The sequence below is a fragment of the Rattus rattus genome, chromosome 14 (genome assembly GCF_011064425.1).
Source record: "Rattus rattus isolate New Zealand chromosome 14, Rrattus_CSIRO_v1, whole genome shotgun sequence".
Lineage (NCBI taxonomy): Eukaryota > Metazoa > Chordata > Mammalia > Rodentia > Muridae > Rattus > Rattus rattus.
In genome coordinates, this window is record NC_046167.1 from 24,846,149 (window position 1) to 24,866,328 (window position 20,180).

Consider the following 20,180-nt stretch of genomic DNA (forward strand, 5'->3'; position numbering starts at 1 on the left):
TCGTGGCAGGAATGTGGTGGCACAAAGGCAGAAATGGTGCTGGTGAAGTAGCTGAGAGCTACATCTTCAACTGCTGAGAAAGAGGGGAGGAGAGGGAAGGAGGGAGGGAGGGAGGGAGGGAGAGAGAGAGAGAGATGGAGAGAGTATGAATGAATGAATGAATGAATGAATGAATGAATGAATGAATGAATCAGGCTTGGCATGAAATCTCAAAGCTCACCCATCATAACACACTTCCTCGAACAAGGCCACATCTCCTAAGCAAATAGTGCCACTCTCTAGTGACCAAGTATTCACATCTATGAACCTTTGGAGGACCATGCTTATTCAAACCACCACCACAACTGTCAAGTTCTCACATATGAGAAATAGGGAATTGATATTAAATAAAATCTTATATCCACTCAGAGATCACATATTTTAAGCTCAAGATTAAGTAAGACTCCCTGTTCTCAAAAGAGGGTGTGCTTAGTGGAGGGAGTGCTGCATGAGAGAGATCTCCATTTCTCCACAGGAGACTGATTTCCTATAGCAGTCCTGGAATTTTCTCAAATATCAAACACTACAGAAAAATAGAATCTTCCCCAGGCATCAGAAAATTGGTCCTAAGACAATATTCTCCTATTCAGAAAAAGTTATACTGTCTTAATAACTAATTGAGTGTTCAGTTCCAACCACACACATCTCAAATACAATGGGATTCAGGGTACCCAGGAAACTCTGGGGACCAAGAATGAGGAAAGCAGAGAACGTAGAAATCAGAATCCTCCTGCCACAAACCCTGGAGATCTGGGCAGATTGTCTTTTCTCCAAAAAGAGTCTCTGGAGAAGACTGCCTAGCAACTGTTCCTAAGACAAGCAGGAAGAGCTGAGCTAATTTTATTTAGAAAATAGTGTGCAGAAACATAAAAGGATGGAGTGTTCTTGGAGGGTTTGATGGCGTCTTGCTTGTCTTTCTATTACTGTAATAACGATTATGAATAAAAGTGGCTTGGGGAGCAAAGGGTCATTTTCATATACTTACAGGGGAAGGGAAGTCTGGGAGCAACTTAGGTACACGGAGGCAGTAAGTGCAGCACAGGCCATGGAGGAACACTAATTAGTAACTTGTTTCTCAGGGCTTGCTCCGCCTGCTGTCTCATACCACCCAGGACTACCTGCCCAGGGATGGCACCACCCACAATAGGCTAGGCCCTCCCACCCTTAATCACTAATTGAGCAAATGCCTTACAGCTGGATTTCATGGAGGCATTTAATCAAGGAAGGCTCCTTTCTCTGTGACAACTCCAGCTTGTGTCAAGTTGACATACAAAACCAGCCAGTTTCTTGACCAGTTTCTCCCAGGTATGACCCACTGCTATCTAGCCGTATGTCACTTTCTAATATGCACTATTGCTTTGATTTTGAATAAAGTTTAACTTTCCTTTGCAATCTGTGTGAGCCTTTATTTTAATTCTTTGAATAGGAGGTCAAGAACCTGAAAATACCTGCCCCAGACTCAGATTACAGAAGACAGTTTCAGGAGCCAAGGAGGTTTCCATAGTACAGACACAAGACCAACAGCTAGTCCCTCTGTGAGGCTCTCACTTGATGAAATAACAATTTGAAGGTGAGAAAGAGTGACAAGGACTACAACCCACTGACTTCAGAACATTCATAGATCTATGATGACTTCCACAGGAGTCATCACAGTGGTCCCAGATTTTTACCATTTAAGAGGCCATTCATTAAACGTAGTCTTCCATTTGAACACAAGAACTAAAGGCAAGGAGGAAAACAGGTATCAGGAAGCACCTTATTACAGGAGAGCCAGACGCTTCTATTAACAGGAACATGTCAATAAAATATATGGGAAATAATATCATTTCCTGAACTTCTCATGGAATTATCAGTGAAGGCAGGAGTGATGGTAAAAACCTGTGGGATGGGAACAAGTTCAACACTGGATTCTAAGAGGAGGGGAAAGGGAAAGGGATGGTTAGAGGACTTGCATGAAGTTGGTATTGACTCGTACTATTAACCTTAATGATAATCCAGTAAAGGCAAGTCTATTAATGTAAGCTGAAATGAGAAACTGCAGCCTTATCACGGGTGCTTAGATCTTAATAATTGGTTCATAATGTCTTCAAATAAATTAACACAAAATTCTCATCAGTGACTAGAATCTCAAAGAAAACTTATCCTGTTCAGACTTGTTTGAGAGAAGTGATTTATGCTTTCCCCAGTGGAAGCCTGAAAGTATAACTTTGTCTTTAATCTGCCCTGCTTTGATAACTGGTAGAAACTTGGTTCAGGGAAATGGTAGAAAAGACCCATAATTTTTTTAAGACAACAAACATTGATGTTTACAGCTACTCATTTGTAATAAACCCTACAAGGAATTGGCAGAAACTGCATTGAACTGTGGCTGTATTCTAAGGACTAATTCAGAATAAATTATATCCATTTTGAAAAAAGATTTTACTTTTAATTCATTTCATTCTCTCTCTCTCTCTCTCTCTCTCTCTCTCTCACTCTGTGTGTGTGTGAGTGAGTGTGTATGTGTGTATGTCTGTATTGTGTGTGTATGTATGTGTGTGCGTGTGCATGTGTATGTATGTGTCTGCATGTGTGTATATATGTGTATGTGTGTGCTTTTGAATGTGTGTTTGTCCACAGAGCTCAGAAGAGGGTTTGGGATCTTTCAGAGCTGAAATTATAGACAGCCATGAGCCATCTAACTCAGGTACTTGGAACCAAACTCTGGTCCTTTGCAAGACCAGTACATACATGTTCTTAACTGCTGAGCCATCTCTCCTGTGCTAATTTTCTCCACATTTGTGTAATACAATATACTAAGCAATGTTTTTTCATTTGATTTTGCAGACAACTCTTGGAGTAAAAGACCCTACTATAATCTCCTCTAGGTTAGGACAACAACTTGCTAATGTAGCAATAAAATCAACTATTTATTGATTTTGGTTTTAGACAGGGTCTCACTATGTAACTCTCGCTGGCCTTAAACTCACTATGTTCTGCCTTTGCTTCAGGAGTTCTGGGATTAAAGGCTTTCACCACCCCACCAGCCAGAATTTTTTTTTAATCTGTCTTCCTTTCAGAAACGTTGCTATAAAATCATAAAAAAATGGCTTTCTTTTATCCTGCATTAGGTCCTGCACTAGTGCCCCAAGATATCTGATAGATACCTTCATCTCAGTCAGCAAAGCCTCTCACCCGCTCTGCTCCATCCCATATCACACTGCTGATGGCCTCTCTCTGAGCCTGGCAGCAATCTCTCTACTCATCTAGTTCCCAAGGCAGGTTGCCACCATGCCAGAAACACACATCCCAATTCCATGGAGGCCTAGTGTCTCTGGCCACCACACACTCTCTTAAACTTAAATCGCTACATGAAAGAACACACAGCACAATAACCTCTGATCCAATTGATAAGATATAATTGCCCACCCTAAACATACAAAGCCCTATACATATCCATCCCTTAAGAATATTCATAACAACCTATAAATACACAGAGTGTAACCTTAACATCAGCCTCCATGTTCTCTCTGCTGCTTCCTCTCCAGTCTCCTTCCAATCTTGGGACACTGCAGTGCAAAGTGATCTAGTGGAGATTAAAGAAATTATTGATTTTTTTATAATTTTACAACAACACAGAAATGTTTATCTTATCGTCCCTTTTTTGCAAATGCTACTTATAATACAAGGCAGTATCGTTTTATAATTGCCCACCAAACAACCTCTCCCCCTAAGTGGATTAATCCTGAAGAAGATTATGACAAGGATCCAATGCAAACAAAATAGAAAAGGAAAAAAATAAGAAAAAAACTTTTCAAAAGATTAATGTAGACTCCAGGAACAGGAGCTACATGCCTGTAGTTCCAGCCCATGGGAGATTAAGATAGGAGCATCAGTACTTCAAGGCCAGCCTTAGCTACATAATTTGAGGTGAGCCTTAGTTGAGACCTTGTTTCTACAACTCAACAACAAAAACAAACAGCAAACAAAACAGAACAACAAACAAAAAATATCAACCCAAGGATAAGTTTTTCAGTAACTGAATCCCAGAAAATTATAATCATTTAATGTCAAGACTTGATTTAAAATAACTCTAAGACCACAGTGTATGGAATGGTATACAGATAATTTAATGTATCAGTTTAGCATTTGACACTTCGCTTCCTGTTGTCTAACCACACTTAATACCATGTCACAGAATTAATAGTAAGATTGTGTCATCTAGTGAGAGATTTCAGAATATTTCCTCAGTGGTAAGATTAATAAATAGATTTAAGATTTTATTATTACCTCACAGTTAAGCTAATTGGCATGCCTTAATCCTTAGGAAAACTTCGGAGTCACATGTCATGCCAGGATGGTTCAGTGGATGATCAATTTCTCACAAATGCTGATCAACAACAGTATTGATGGGGGAAATCATCTGAGGTTCTGGTAGAAGACAAACTCTCATGGATTCATTGTGTAGCTTCAGGGTTTGGGGCTTGGGTGGTATCTCTCATGTGGATCTCATTCTAGCCTCTCCTTAGCTCAAGGGTCTATGTAATCTCCATCAAAATAATCCTGATAAAATACAGAAAGCATTGTACAAAAAAACGAGAGCTAAAGTGTATTAAGACTAACATTGATACTCTAAAGGGGTGCAAATGGATAATTTGTTGATTCACATTTTAGACAAGTTTTGTAATTTCTAAAGTTTCTACAACAGAGTGATATTCAAAGGTCTGTTTTCCTGCTCACATGATTGACGAGCCCATTTGTATTAATTTCATTATTTTATTTATTTGTGTATGGGGACAAGAGACACATACATGTCATGATTCATGTATAGAAGTCAGAGAAAAATCTATGGGAGTTTCCTTCCAGCCTGTGGCTCACAGGAATTGAACTCCTTTACCATCTCACTTGCACCCAATGAATGCTTACTGGATGAGATAATGGTCTGGGGTGCCCTGGGTTTTAATCTAAAAGTCTCTGGTTGGCTATAATCTTAATTTATGTCTCAAAGCTAAAGGTACAACTCACTAAACATTTAAACACGGAGTCCTGCAGTCTCAGCCCCCAGTTTATGAGCTGCTGATTCTGAGGGTCAGATCTACCCCCAGTGCCTTTCAAGCAAAAGTATTTTCACTCTTGTTAACAGCTAAATAAGGAATCTGAATAAGGCAGACTGTGCTGCAAGAATGCTGGTGGGCTTTACTCCATCCTTTGATGGTCTTAGGCGAAAAAGACTACAGTGCCCAGGGAAGAGAATCTCTACTTCCAGGTAGCTTCGGGGTCTGCCTTTCTCTCTTCTGCCCACCTGGCTGAAGATTGCCAGCTTGACCTTCTTTACAATCATGTAACCCAGTTCCTTCAAATAAATCTCCATCTTCATCTTTTTATAAACACAGACACACACACACACAGACACACACACACACACTATTGATTATATATTCGCCCCCCCACATTGAACTCATATGTATCTTAAAACAGTAAAGAGCACTCTACATTGACGATTCCTGATGTTTCCATTCACGTAATTTCCAGAGTAAGGACTGAAAATAGCATTTGCTGCTAAACCAAACCAGACACGGAGACCACGATCCTCATACACGAATCAAAACAAATTACTCCTGGACTGTTTGAAAGACAACATGCTTGCTGCCCCAAAATGCAAAGGTCATATTTTCTAATTGCCTATCCATGATTTAATGCCTCATTGTAATATGATTAACATTAATTCATGTGCTTTCCTGGAGCTTATAAAATTGCCTTTCTTTTTAGTAACAAAAGACACACCTATTTCTTCTTCTCACCAGGGATGTCCCTTAGACTTAGCGCCTTGGTCACTCTTTGCTTAGAGGGAGCTCTTTCCTTGCACTTTGGAGCCAAATGTTGTCCACTTAGAATTTGTGCCATTCATTTCTAGGTCTAACATTTCCTGGTTTTCTTTTAAATAGCTCCTGGATCCCATCGGGCATTAGAATGATTTTTTAGTATTTCAGTCCTTCTTTCTTGCTCACTCTCCTTCTAGTTTTGTCTTTTCGGAGACCATACCTAGCTAGAGGTCTTTAAAAGGACACACAAAACTTAACATATTTACATTATTTCTTGTTCTTATTGTGTGGTTCTGTTTTGTTTTATTTTAATTTGCTTTGCCTCAAACTCTAGGTCCTTATGAATGTTTCCGAGGAATTCTGATGCGACCTCTTAATCTTCATGCTAAAAACCTGCAAGGGGCCATCGTTTTTGTTTGTCTGCTCTTTTCTTGTTTGGAGATGAGGTTTCATTCTGGCTCTCTGACTGACCTCCAGATTTGGTCGTGTGTACTGGCATTGCAGACATCTGTTTGCATGTCCTACTGAGACCACTGCTTTTCACTGGATTCCCACATTAAACCCAGCATCCCAGGCACCCCATCCCCCAAAGAAGAGCTCTTTGTAAAGAAGGCCTCCTTACTAATTTGTACTTTGTAAGAAACCAGTTTAAAACCAACAACACAAGGAGATGCTAGCCCACCTGTGCCAGAGTAGCCAAGGGGTCTCGGTAATAACTGAAATGCTTGATATATTTTTCAGTTGCTGCTCCTGTTCTCCTAGGCCTTTTTTGTACTGCTCTTTGGGGTGGGGGGTGAGAAGATCAAACTAAGCTGTGGGCTCCTAGAACACAGGTGGGGAAATGCCTTCCCTTTTGTTCCCAGAAACATATTTCCATTTACTGGAAAGTAGGTCATTTCCCTTCATCTGCTATGAGTTTATTCCCCCACTCCCAACCCCATGTATCACATAGGAAAGACAGGTTGGGATCCATTCTGAGCCCAGCCTGACCACAAGTGTTCCTTGCACCTGTGCACCAAGGCAAGGCTCCCAGGACAGCTTATTCTGAGCTCATGCACCAAGGTAAGTGGTCCTACAGCAATTCTCTCCATGCTCATGGACAGAAAGGGAGTATCAGTTCTTCCACCAAAAGAGACATCTAAACACTGTAGAAGCAACCAAACAAACAAACAAACAAAAGGATAAAAGGGTAGGGATTTCTATGGAGGGCAACAGAAATCCACATAAAATCCAGGTCCCCTGGAATCGATAATACCCAACTCCAGTACCCTCTTCTCTGCCCAGGAAGTCTAACTTTACGTTCATTTTGCTCCAAGCTATGTTCCTGTCTTAATTCTTTAAACCACAGAGACAAATGACCCGCCAAGCTTGCTGGGGCTGTCTACCTCGTTCTAGAATAAAAAGAGCCATTTACATTTTAAAATTAAATTTATTATAATTTTTAGATATCCTCAAAGACCTGTTTCTGCTGCAGACACATCTAATACAATCCAAATTCTCCTTCTTTGGTGGGTTTCCACTTGTCCAGGCTAAAATCTATTTTGCCTTTGGTGTCCTAAAATGCTTTTCAGCCTCTGAATGTGAAGATTCTTCCCCCAGCTTTGGGGAAACTCCTTATATTCTTTCTCTGGTTATCTCTTTATTTCTAGAATTTTACTCCTGTATTAGATCTGTAAACAAATCCCTTAAGCTCCCTTTCTCCCAGTGTTCTTCAGATTAGCCTGTTGTTTTTAACCTTAGTCTTTCCATGCTGGATGTTCTGTAAAATCTCTTCCTAATCTCTCGAATCTATGTGGATTGCAGGCCTTCTTGTGATTTTTCTAAAGATAGTGGTGATGACTGTTTATTTTATGGCTTTTGAGACAGGGTGTGACTATGTAGTCCATGCAGGCTTCATACATGTACTCCTCCTACCTCAGCTTCCTGAGGGTTGACATCACAGGTGTGTACCAAAGATCTGGGGAGCACTAACAGTTTTTCAGTGTGTGTTCCTTAGATATTAATTCTTCTATTAATCTTAATCTTATCTTGATATTTCTCTTTCATGCAGACTGTGTGTGTGTGTGTGTGTGTGTGTGTGTGTGTGTGTGTTACTTCGTGATCTCTGTACATCCTAAGAACTAGGAGGGAGATGTATTAGCAGGTGGGGCTAAGGGGGGGGCTGTCCTGTGTTTTTCTCCACTGTGACCTGTTGACCTGTGTGAATCTGTCTTCCCCTTGAGATCCCTGTCTAATTGGGACATTGGCAATAAGCATCTTCAAATGGAGGGCAGCCCTTTCCCTCACTTCTCACACTCCACTTCTCTACCCCTATCTGTCTGCAAATCCCACTTGCACTAACAGTGCTCTGTTCCTACCTATGCTTCACTTTCTGAGTATTCTTGACTGCTCTTTTATTTTCTTTCTTGTTTTCTGTTGTTTGATCTAACAAGTTTCCATCACCCTCACTTGTAAGAAATTTCTCATCTGCCATTCATTCTGTTCACTCCATGGGCTTCTTCATTAAAAATAATAACAAAAATAAAATTATTATCTAAAGAAAGATGGGTGGGTGACCTAGTTATTAATATTTTTAAGGTTATAGTACATAGAAGATGTGCAGGGATGTGAGGCCAGCTGGTTCACAGTCCATTTGCAATCAGGAAGCAGAGAGAGATGAATTCCAGTGTTCTGCTTTCTGTCCTCTTTATTCATTGCAGGGCTGTAATCTATACAGAGGTGCTGCCTGCACATAGAGTGACTTATTTCACTTCATTCAAACTAGTCTAGAAAAACCCTTACTGCTGTACCCAGAGATTGGTCTTCTAGGTAATCTTAGCTCCCCTCAAGTTGACAATTTATAGGAACTGTCTTAGTTAGGGTTTCACTACTGTGAACAGACACCATGACCAAGGCAACTCTTATAAGGACAACATTTAATTGAGGGGGACTTACAGGTTGAGAAGTTCAGTCCATTATCATCAAGGTGGGAACTTGGCAGCATCCAGGCAGGCATGGTTCAGGAGGAGCTGAGAGTTCTACATCTTCATCTGAAGGCTGCTAGCAGAATACTGACTTCCAGGAAGCTAGGATAAGGGTCTTAAAGCCCACACCCACAGTGACACACCTACTCCAACAGGACCTCACCTTCTAATAAAGCTACTTCATGGGCAGAGCATACACAAACCATCACAGGGACCATCACATATTGTTAGTTTTCTTCTGTTCTTGCCTTAGTGGGTGCTTCAATTACTATGCAATACTCAGTTTCTCCCAGCCTCTTCATCGCTCTCGCCTCCTCTCTGGTATTCTAATTTATTACAGCCATCCAGTGACTTTTGATAGATATTCTAGAAAGGAAAACCTATTAACCATGAGGACAGTATTTATGGCCAAGATCAAGCTCATTTAAGTCACAGTTTCTGGTAAAAATATATCCAGAAGTAGCTATAAATACAAAGGTTTCAAGAAGTTGTTAGTAATAAATAAAACAAATTTCTACAGTTCAAGTAAAGCATAGCTTGATACACTAGGTCAAAGTCATCACTGCTCCTTCGCTTGCTAATTAGATGCTTCATCTGTCATCAGGGCTGCTCCCGCACACTCAGTATTCCACCCAACTAACCATGTTAGTAAGTAAAATAACCTTATTTGATTATCATTTCATAGACAACGTTTTCTGTGTCTCATAAAGATAAAACCAAAACAAATACATTTAAGTTTATTCAAGTTTATTCCTTTTTTTTTTTGAGACTCACTTTCACTTCAAAGTTAAGGCTGGCTTTGAACTTTGGAACCTTTTGCCTCAGCCTCTCATGATCTGGAGTTACAGTGAGCCACCATGCCTGGCTCGATTTTGAAGTCTTGTAGACTCCTCCTCTTCCACTGCTTCTGCTTACGGTCTATGAGTGCTATTGAAAATAAGCCATCTTTTTCATTTATGTTTGGCCTGGTGAAACACAATTTATAAAGTTCGTTAACACGTTAACATGGTTCCCTCAAGATCATCAACTTTATGACTTGTATGACTAAAGAATTAATGAACAAGAGCTAGAGTTAAAGAAGACGGTGAATCTACCAGGACATGACATAGCCACTTATGTCATACACTGATTGCCGACTCTGGGCACACACAGAGGGTGCTAAAGGGGGCTTTGCTCTTCGCAGGTCTGCTGCTTGGAGCATATAGCCAACCAGGCCTCTGGCTCAGGCAGCCTCAGTCAGTATTTTTTTCCTACATCCTTTGCAGTGTCTAGGAGTTGGGTGGGCAGATCCACAGCCCTCCTTGGCAAAAAGTCTCTAAACCAGAGTAACGTTCTCAGTGTTTTCATGAGATACAGACTTGATTTTGTGGCCCACAGGAAGGGGATGGGGAAATGTTCCAGAAAATCTCCAGGCTTTCCATCTGAAGTGAGTGAGGATAAATCACTCTTTATGTACAGAGATTTAGCATAGACCTACTCTTAGCAGACTCGAGTTGTAGCCGGGTCCTCCATGTGATCTCTATTCTGCACATCATAAGTTGAAGACAAAAATAGCAGACACCTGGGCTCCCAAGGCCAGCTGCAGCAGGGCCACTTTGGAGTTTGGCTTACAACAGTTGGAGCACAGTGGCCTTCTCTAGCCTTGATAGGTTCCATCAACACGAAACTGCAACTGTCACCTCAAAAGAGATGGATAGCTTACTCTAGAGCCAAATATGAGTGACCACCACGGCTGAGAACACAGTTTTAAGTTACTCCAAATACCACATCTTAACATGGAAACAGTGTCATTGGATTCTTATAGTAACAGAACAAAAAAAGTCATAAATCAAGGCCCTTTCCAAATACATCGGTAGAAACATAGAGAAGGGAGTTACACCAAAGCTTGAAATACCCCAGCTTTTGGCCTCAGGTGCTATTTGATGGCACCCTTTCCCCCCCTTAGGTTGGTGGGAGCTCGTCAGGGTAATACAGTAGAAGAGGTTTTCATCTGTTCGTCACAGGAAGTTAGGGCTAAAGATTACTCAAAATAAACTCGAATTAGGCTCCACCCTCTCCTCAACCATTGGCATTCCAATCAGTCAATCAGCCTTGCAGAAAGTGTCAGCCTGAAGATGCAGCTTCTTCTGAGAACTCTCCTTCACAGAACCCACTGGAAGGCAGGAGTTAACCACCTCCCCCCCATCCTGGTAGCAAACATAACAGACCTCTTCCTTTTCTGAGTAGGTGAGGGATTTCATAACACTGACCTTGCCTCGAACAATCTATAATCTAACTTGCCCATAGCTTGCTGGAAGAAATGAGATTTTAGGGGGAAAAAAAGTTAATGAAGCTTTTGTAAATGTACTTTTTGAGTTTCACATCTGCTCATACCAACAGACATCACATTAAATTCAGAGAGAGATTCCAGGTCTGAGTGAGAATGGAAGAGTGTGTGCTTTATAAAAGGAAGTTCCCAGCCATCCAGCTGGGAACCCAGGACAAACATGACTGAATTTCCCTCTAGGTCCCAGGGGTTTCTTTAAAGGCATTAAGGAACAGGCAATATACATGTATGTAGACACAAGTGTGCATGGGGGTATAGTATAACACATGGAAAAGAGAACAAGAAAAGGTTTTTTGTTGTTGGTGGTGATGGTTTTTTGGTTTTTGGTTTTTGGTTTTTTTTGTTTGTTTGTTTGTTTGTTGTTTGCTTGTTTGTGGGGTTTTTTTTTTTGTTTTTTTTTTTGGAGATGGAAAAAGGACCAAAGAAAACAAAGATAAAAGATACTTGAGTCATGAAAGAGCATATAAATCTAATTGTCTTCCTAGTTTTAACTCTCATGAGATTTCGTTTTGTTTTGTTTTAGGTGGCAGGTACATGCATTAAAACATATCTGACAGTGAAAGTATAAAATCCAATGTGAAGCTCCAGCTTCAGAAGGGAGAGCATAACTGTACACAGATAGGTGAGATACAGAGACTTTGGTCTGCTTAATTTTGGTGTGTTCTTTTTTTGTAATTTGCAAGTTCTTTACAATAAGGCTTTAATTAAAAGTAGCTCCCTAAATGCATCAAGCTCAGCTCAACTGAGATCTGCCTGCCTCCCTGTCTGCCTGCCTACATTGAGTTTAAAGGTGTTATTAAGCCTGGCAAAGTTCAGGCTTCAATTTCCATTTTACATTTGCTTATTTATTTGTTTGTGTGTGTGTGTGTGTGTGTGTGTGTGTGTGTGTGTGTGTGTGTGTGTGTGTGTGTGTGTGTGTGCATCCCTGCACCAAGGCACCCAGTTGTGGTAGTCAGAACTCAGAGGAGACATTTCTCTCCCTCCACTATGCAAATCTTGGAAACCGACGTCAGTGGCCAGGCTTGACAGAGGACCTTTACTCACTGAGCAATCTGACTGTCCACGAGTTCTTACTTTTAGATTACACCGCACTATCAGCTCACCAGAACTGATCCAGGAACAATTCCTCTTCTATTAGGCCAGTCCTCCCTGTGACCTTGACGCTCCTTACTCACTGGACCACCAGAGCTAGAGCAAGACCCCCTGGGAAGGATAATTTCCTATGGGACTGTCCGCTTTGGGGGATTTAAACCTGTGAACAATGGTCAGACCTCAGAACACGTTCGTCTTCACAAACCTGAAAAGATATGACTGACACAGCTAAGCAGGCAGAGCCAGCCTGGATTCTGAGTGCAGAGACCTTGCCAGCAATTTATTTCTGCAATGAGTTTAAATAACAGAACTCTTCATGCGTGGTGTATGTTCGGGAGTTCAGGATAAATAATGTAATCAGGTGAGGTGCTTTGTTCTCACCAAGCATCTCAAATCAGTGATAAGGCAATTGACGTAGAAACCATTTTGTAAACCCACGATGAAGTCTTTCTTTCCCTCAATGGGCCCCTGCTGGAATCTAAATAAAATCTCATTGTCAGAACTAAACACCACCACCATCACCATGCAGTAGACGTACCCTGCAGGGCCTTGGTTCATTTCCTCCATTTCTGTACTACAAAGGAAGGAGATGGGAAATGGAAACGTTGCTATCCCAAATCTTTCCCTCCTCCCCTCTCTTCATGTGCTGTTCATCTGCTTTTTTACTCTTAAATATTCTTATTTAGGGCTGGAATCAGTTGGAAGTAGAAGCATTCAGGACAAACAGCCTATGCCTCTCATAATCTGTTCCTGAGATTTTTTTTTCCCCCTCTGGCTTTCTTCATTCTCTTAGCCAATTTTCTAGCACAGCGTTCAGCCTCTTCAAAGACTTGCACAGGGTCTACACTGATTTACATTCCTACCAGCAGTGAATAAGGCTCCCTCTTTTTTCTGTGTTCTCTCCACATTTTGTTGTTTGCTCTTTTCCTCATGGCCATTCTGTCTGGGATAAGGTTCATAACAACTTTTCAACAGAGTCCAGCGTTTTAGTTGTCACTGGTTTCTGCGAGTTCCATGGTTGATTCTGAGCTATTCTGATGCTCAATGGAGCCAAGGCTCTAGGATAGGGTAGAAATGTTCAACAGTAGGAATGAAAACAATGAAGAAGGTAAGAAGAGAGGACACCGGGACAGTCAAGTCCAGGCAAATCCTTCTGGACTAAAGGAAATGCAAACATTTCACATTGGCCTCTGGATGCTCAGCCTGTTTGTAAAAGGGAAATATTGAGTTGGTGTCCTATTTAGGATTTTGTTGCTGTGAACAGACACCATGACCAAGGCAACTCTTATAAGGACAACATTTAATTGGGGCTGGCTTACAGGTTCAGAGGTTCGGTCTGTTATTATCAAGGTAGGAACTTGGCAGCATCCAGGGAGGCATGGTTCAGGAGGAACTGAGAGTTCTACATCTTAATGTAAGGGCCACTAGCAGAATACTGACTTCCTAGCAGCTAGGGAGGGCCTTAAAGCCCACACCCACAGTGACATACCTACTCCAACAAAGCCACACCTACTCTAACAGGGCTACACCTTCTAATGGTGCCACACACTGGGCCAAACATATATAAACCATCACATTTGGGTCCTTGATGGTGAAGAGCTGTGCCCCTGTACACCATGCAGCATGACTCACTTGCTGGTAAAGGTTGTGCCCACACACTTGTTGGTCCTAGCATTGGTTCCACTCATGAATGAGTGTTGGTTCGCTTTGTCATTTTTTTTCTTTTCTTCCCTTCCTCTCACATCCTCTCTCTCCCTATCTCTCCCTATCTCTCCCCTCTCTCCATCTCCTCACCCCCTCTCTCCCTCCTTCTTTTCCTTTCTTTTTCTAACCCTAGCCCTCCTTTCATTATTGATTTATACTTTCACCCAGGAATGTCTCAAAATCACTATGTAGCCAAGAATGACCTTGCCTTCGTGATCTTCCCACCCCTACCTCCCTAATGCTGGGATTGCAGGCATGGGCCACCATGACCAGTTTATAGGGTGCTAGAGATTGGAACCTCGTGTGTGCAATGCAGGCGATTTATCAAGGAAGTGTGGCTGTATTTGGCTCATATTAACCGTTGAGCCTATTCTTTCAGTTTCGGCTAATTTATATGACTATGATTTTCATATTTTAAATGCATTTTAGATTTTAATTTTTAATGAATTTATTTTGTGAGTATGTGTAAGCATATGTGTGAGTGTAAGCAGGTGGTACAGCCCACAGTCCACATAGGGAGATCACAGAACATCTCTCATGGGTTGGTTCTCATTTCAATTGAATGAAGGCCATTAGGCCTATGTACAACTGCCTTTAGACTCCGAGCCAACATCTAGTCTGCATTTTATTAGTGTTTTAATCTGACATTATTCGTCAATATGCCATGTAACATATTTTCCAGAAAGTTACTTGGCATTACTAAAACAGTAACCCACAGCAAACCTAGACTTTCTGTCTTATCTACTTTTTATCTTATTAATAATTAATTTCACAGGAATATAACATCAGGCAGGCTAACCTCCTATTTTCTGAAAATGAACTTTCTCCATTAAGAAATGCTATTTTCCCAGGAAGTTGGATTATGACTCACCTCCATCCCCTTTCTCGCACATTCAATAAAATGAGATTTCAAATTGCATTCATACCCCCCTGCGCCTTTCATTTCTAACACAGAGGAGACAACATTAGGTGCTTACAGGTCCCCAGGCTCCTCGTGTGCTTCTAACGCAAAGATTTTAAATTAAGATTTCTCTTAAAGTGTGTCCCTTTCCTTTGTATCCAAAAGTTATATTTTTAAAGCTGCCAATCCCACAAGAGAGGTTGAAGACTTACGAAAGGAGAACCTGCTCTGTCCTCAGGGAATGGTAAGACAATTGGCTTCCTCTTCCTTTCTCTTCACTTCCTGACCAGGAGGGAAGCAGTTTCCCTGTGGGAAGCACTCCTGCTAAATCATTACAAATGTGAAAGTAATTGGTGCAATCAATGGCTAAAACTTCTATAACTTTGGCCCAAAGTAAATCTTTTCCCTTTATAACTTGATTGTCTCTGTTGGTTTTTACAATAATGGAAAGCCAACTACTATATATGATTTCTCTTGTTTTTCCTCCTGTTTCTTTCTCTGTGTTTAAAATGTATACATTAATCTCGGTTGAATTACTTTCAGATCAGCCATACATCAAAATACTTAAGCATTTATTCCCTAAAGATATTCTTTTTTATTTCAAAAACATCAATACCATTCTCCAGAAATTTAAATTTTATTAAACAATAATATCAAATATACAGTCTTTTTAATAAGTTCCTAACTGGCCCTCAAATGGTCTTACAGTTTGGCAATTTTAATGCCCGGTCAAATGATGGCCACTGTGGTTGTTTGAATGAAAATGTTCCAAATAATCTCTGGCTTTGACTATTTGCTCCCCTCATTAGTGGTGCTATTGGAGAGGCTGGAAAGGCCTGGCTTTGCTGAAGGAGGCACATCTCTGGGGATGTGCTCAGAAGTTTAAAGTCTTCAGAGCATTCTCAGTCTGCTCTCTGTTTCCTCCTTGGGCTTTGAAGATGTGTGATCTCAGACTGCTACCATGCTTCCTCTCCACAATGGTGACGTACTCTTTAACTCTCAGGATCTGTAAGCCCGGACGGCCCAAATAGAGCCTTTCTTCTGCAAGTTGCCTAGGTCATAGCATTTTATCACAGCACCAGAAAAGTAGCCAAAATAACACAAACTGGAATTTGTCACCACCTTAAGACAGTCTGCTTCTTAACTTAAGAAGTCCTCCCACCCCCAGGAGCTGACGTTTTACTAATAAAAACACCCCATAATGGGACGGAAGTCTATATGATTTTATTGTCACAAATGAAGCCTAGTTGAACATTTTGACAAGGCCATTGTATGGGTGATACCGTGTCTCTCTGCATTTAACAATTGGGAATGCATACTTTTCAGAGTTGCCCATTACTGGTAATGCAACTTTGATGGCTCAATTAAAGTGCTATTTGCCATAGTTATCCACTGCACAGATATTATTTGCCTCTGGAGAGGAAAGACACACATACTCATTCTGGTAACACATGAAATACAAAGTCCACTGAGTAGTCAGGCTTAACAGTTAACCTTGTTGTACGAAGGCAGACAAGCATAGTTAGACATAAATTTCCTTCCCTTGTCACCTCTTCTTGTCTTGATGTCTCCAATCTGGTTAGTTAGATGCTTTAATGCATTATCTATTATTTGTCTTCTGTGAGGTTTTCATATTAATTCGTCACCAGGAAAATTTGGGTGGACAAGCGAAAGAGATTGGAGGACTTGCAGAAACTGCTTATTACTTACAACTCTGTGCTTCTAGGCTGCTCCTCAACACCCAAAACTAAATAGTAGATCAAACAATGGAAGAGAGTTCTGGAACAACAGTCTTATCACATCAAAATAAACTTGTGTCCTGAAGTCTAAGCAGTGGTCTTGGGGAAAGCACACTGTGCCTGTCAAGTGCTCCTGTTGACATCTGTCAGTGACATGGATGACCAGGTGTCCTTGGGTGGCATTATGATGCCATCTCAACCTAGAGCTATTTCTTCATGTGAGAGCTGCCCTCTGTGTGACTATCAGAAGTTCCAAGTCTGACTCCCTGACTGTAGCCATTGCTTCCAGGGTACATGTATGACTCACAAGGAGTCCCTTAAGTGCCTCAGTTTTGTCAATGTTATTGACTGGTCTACCACAATTACAAGTCTAAAGGAATCACTGTAATCCTTTCTTCATTGTAAAAAGTGTGGACGGGGCTGGAGAGATGGCTCAGTGGTTAAGAGCACTGACTGTTCTTCCAGAGGTCCTGAGTTCAATTCCCAACAACCACATGATGGCTCACAACCATCTGTAGGGATTTGATTCCCTCCTCTACTGTGTCTGAAGACAGCTACAGTGTACTCATATAAATAAAATAAATAAATCTTTTTCCCTATCACTCTTTTCTTTTTTTTTTAAATTATTTTATTTACATTTGAGTCATTCCCCCCTCCCAATTCCCCATCCCACAGTTCCTCATCCCATTCCTCCCCCTTGTTTCCTAGAGGGTATCCCTCTAGGCATCCCCCTTCCCTGGGGCCTCAAGTCTCTTGAGGATTAGGCACATCTTCTCCCACTGAGGCCAAACCAAGCAGTCCTCTGCTCTCTCTCTCTCTCTCTCTCTCTCTCTCTCTCTCTCTATATATATATATATATATATATATATATATATATATATGCTCCCAGGGGCCCTCAGACTAGTCCTTGTATGCAGCTTGGTTGGTAGCTCAGTCTCTGGGAGCTCCTAGGAGTCCAGGTTAGTTGAGACTGCTGGTCTTTCTATGGGGTCACCCCCCTTCAGCTTTTTCAATCCATCTCCTAATTCAACCAGGGGGTCCTCAATATCAATCAAGTGGTTGGATGTAAGTATCTGCATCTGTCTTAGTCAGCTGCTGGTAGAGCCTCTCAGAGGATAGCCATGCTAGGCTCTTGTCTGTAAGCACATCATAGCATCAGTAATAGTGTCAGGCCTTGGCTTCCTATCACCACCAGCTCCACCACCACCACCACCAACCACCATGAGATGGGTCCCAAGTTGGGCCAGTCATTGGACTACTTTTCCTTCAGTCTCTTTTCCACTTTTGTCCCTGTGGTTCTTTGGAGAGGAACAATTCTGGGTCAGAAATTTTGACTGTGCGTTGTTAGTCCCTTTCTTTCACTTGAGGTCCTATCTACTGGAGATGGATAACTCAAGTTCCCTCTCCTCACTGTTGGGCATTTTGACTAAGGTCATCTATATTGAATCCTGTGGATTTCTCACCTCCCAGGTCTCTGGTACTTTCTAGAGGGTACCCCCACATCCAACTCCCAGAAGCTGCATATTTCCATTCATTCTCCCGGCCCTCTGGGCTTCTTTCCTGTTTACCTCTCCTCATAAATGATCCTGTTCCCCTTCCCCCCTCCTACTCCCCGCTCCCACTCAGGTCCCTCTCTCCCAGTGCCTCCTATAATTATTTTGTTCCCCCTTCTAAGTGGGATTCAAGCATCCTTACTTGGACCTTCCTGCTTGTTAAACTTCTTATAGTCTATGAGTTGTATCCTAGGTATTCTGTGCTTTTTAGCTAATATTTATTTATCAGCGATGCCCTCTTCTGGTGTGTCTGAAGACAGTATACTCATATAAGGTAATAAGTAAATTTAAAACAAACATAAAAAGCAAAATAAAACAAACAAACAAAAAAAATCCTGAACCATCCCTTCTTGAACCTAGAATACATGCCCGTCATATCGTGGCCATATATGCTATCAACCATAGGAAGTGGATTTTTCTGGTCAAGAATTAAGCAAAAAGGGAAAAATCTAAGCAAGAAATGGAAACAGAATATTCTAGAGGTATTCAGATCTCTCACTTCATCTGATTTAAGTCAGTCTATCTCCTTGTTAATTGCATGTTCAGTTCCTCACACAAATGCAAAGGCACAGAGTATCTGCAAATGTTAAAGTAAGCAAATCCACCCCTTTGAGTGTTTTTAAAGATTTTTAAAGACTTTATTTTTATAGTTTTATAGATTGTGTGTGTGTGTGTGCGCACGCACACACACACACATGCACGCACCTGCATGTGTCCATATCTGTGCCTGTGCCTGTGCCTGTGCCTGTGCCTGTGTCTGGGCATGCACATAAGTATCAGGTATTCTCAGAAGCCAGAAGAGAACATCAGATACTCTAGAGCTGGAGTTACACATAGCTTTGAGCCACCCGACTTATATGCTGGGAACTCAAGTCTTCTGGAAAAGCAGGAAGCATTCTTCATTCATATGACGTCTCCAGCTCCATCTTCAGATTTTTACATGTGAAATTGATACAAAGTGGTCTTAACGGCCAAAGAAAACATTAGGATTTTAAATGGTCTCTTTATAAGCTATCTTCTTCTGATCTGTATTTCCTTTTCATCATGCTTGTCTAGATATTCAGACACAAAGTATAGGTATAATGGAAAAGTCAATACATAACTTCTGGAGGCTGGTGAGATATCCCAGGGTTAAGAGCAATCATGAGGACCAGAATTTAGATCCCCAGCACTCAGATAAGGAGCCTTACATCTAGAAACTGCCAGTGAATCCAGTTTCAAGAGATTCCACACCTTTTTCTGGCTTCCATGAATGTATGCATGTACACACACACACACACACACACACACACACACACAGAGTCAAACTTTCATGTGGATACATGAATAAATAAATCTTTAAAAAACAAGATTCCTTTATAGAAAAGTAGACTATGTCATTCTATCTTCTTACATAAATTCTGTATACCAAAGCATGGTATTTTCATAAATATTATTGCTATCCACATGTAACTCTCAGAAGGCTAGATATGGCGATCTCTCTCAAAACAGAATTTTTTGTGGTTTACTTGCTTCTTATGTGTTTGCCTGGAATTTTTCTTGTTTGTAATTACATGCTCATATTACCTGGGTACCTATAAAATTCATAAACCATGTCAGTGTCTCATTTACTTCAGGGGTACTTCAGGTGAGGATGGGGGTGAGTTCTGATGCGGATGCAGCCTGTGCCAAACCTAGCCAGGTTTTATCTGAGAAGCCTTGAGAGAGCATTCAGTTCCAGGGGTGAAAAGAACACTGGCCCCATGAGCTTGAGGTTACTTAAAAGAACCCTGTGTATGTCCATTAAGAGAGGGAAGGTCAATAAGGCCTTCCTAGTTGCAGCCACACTTGCCTGGCAGCCCCAGAGGGATGGATGTTCACAGCTGTTAACACTAAGGGTTATGGATCTAGGCAAGGAATTAGTCCTGTCATAAAAAAATATGCTGTGTGATCTTTATAGCTTGGCATCCATATCCTCTGACAGGCCATCTGCCCTACCCCATCTTCACTGGGCCCTGCATATGTTCTATGAGACCAGCTGCCTCTGCAGACACAAGGACGAGAAAACGATGCCTGCGTTTCT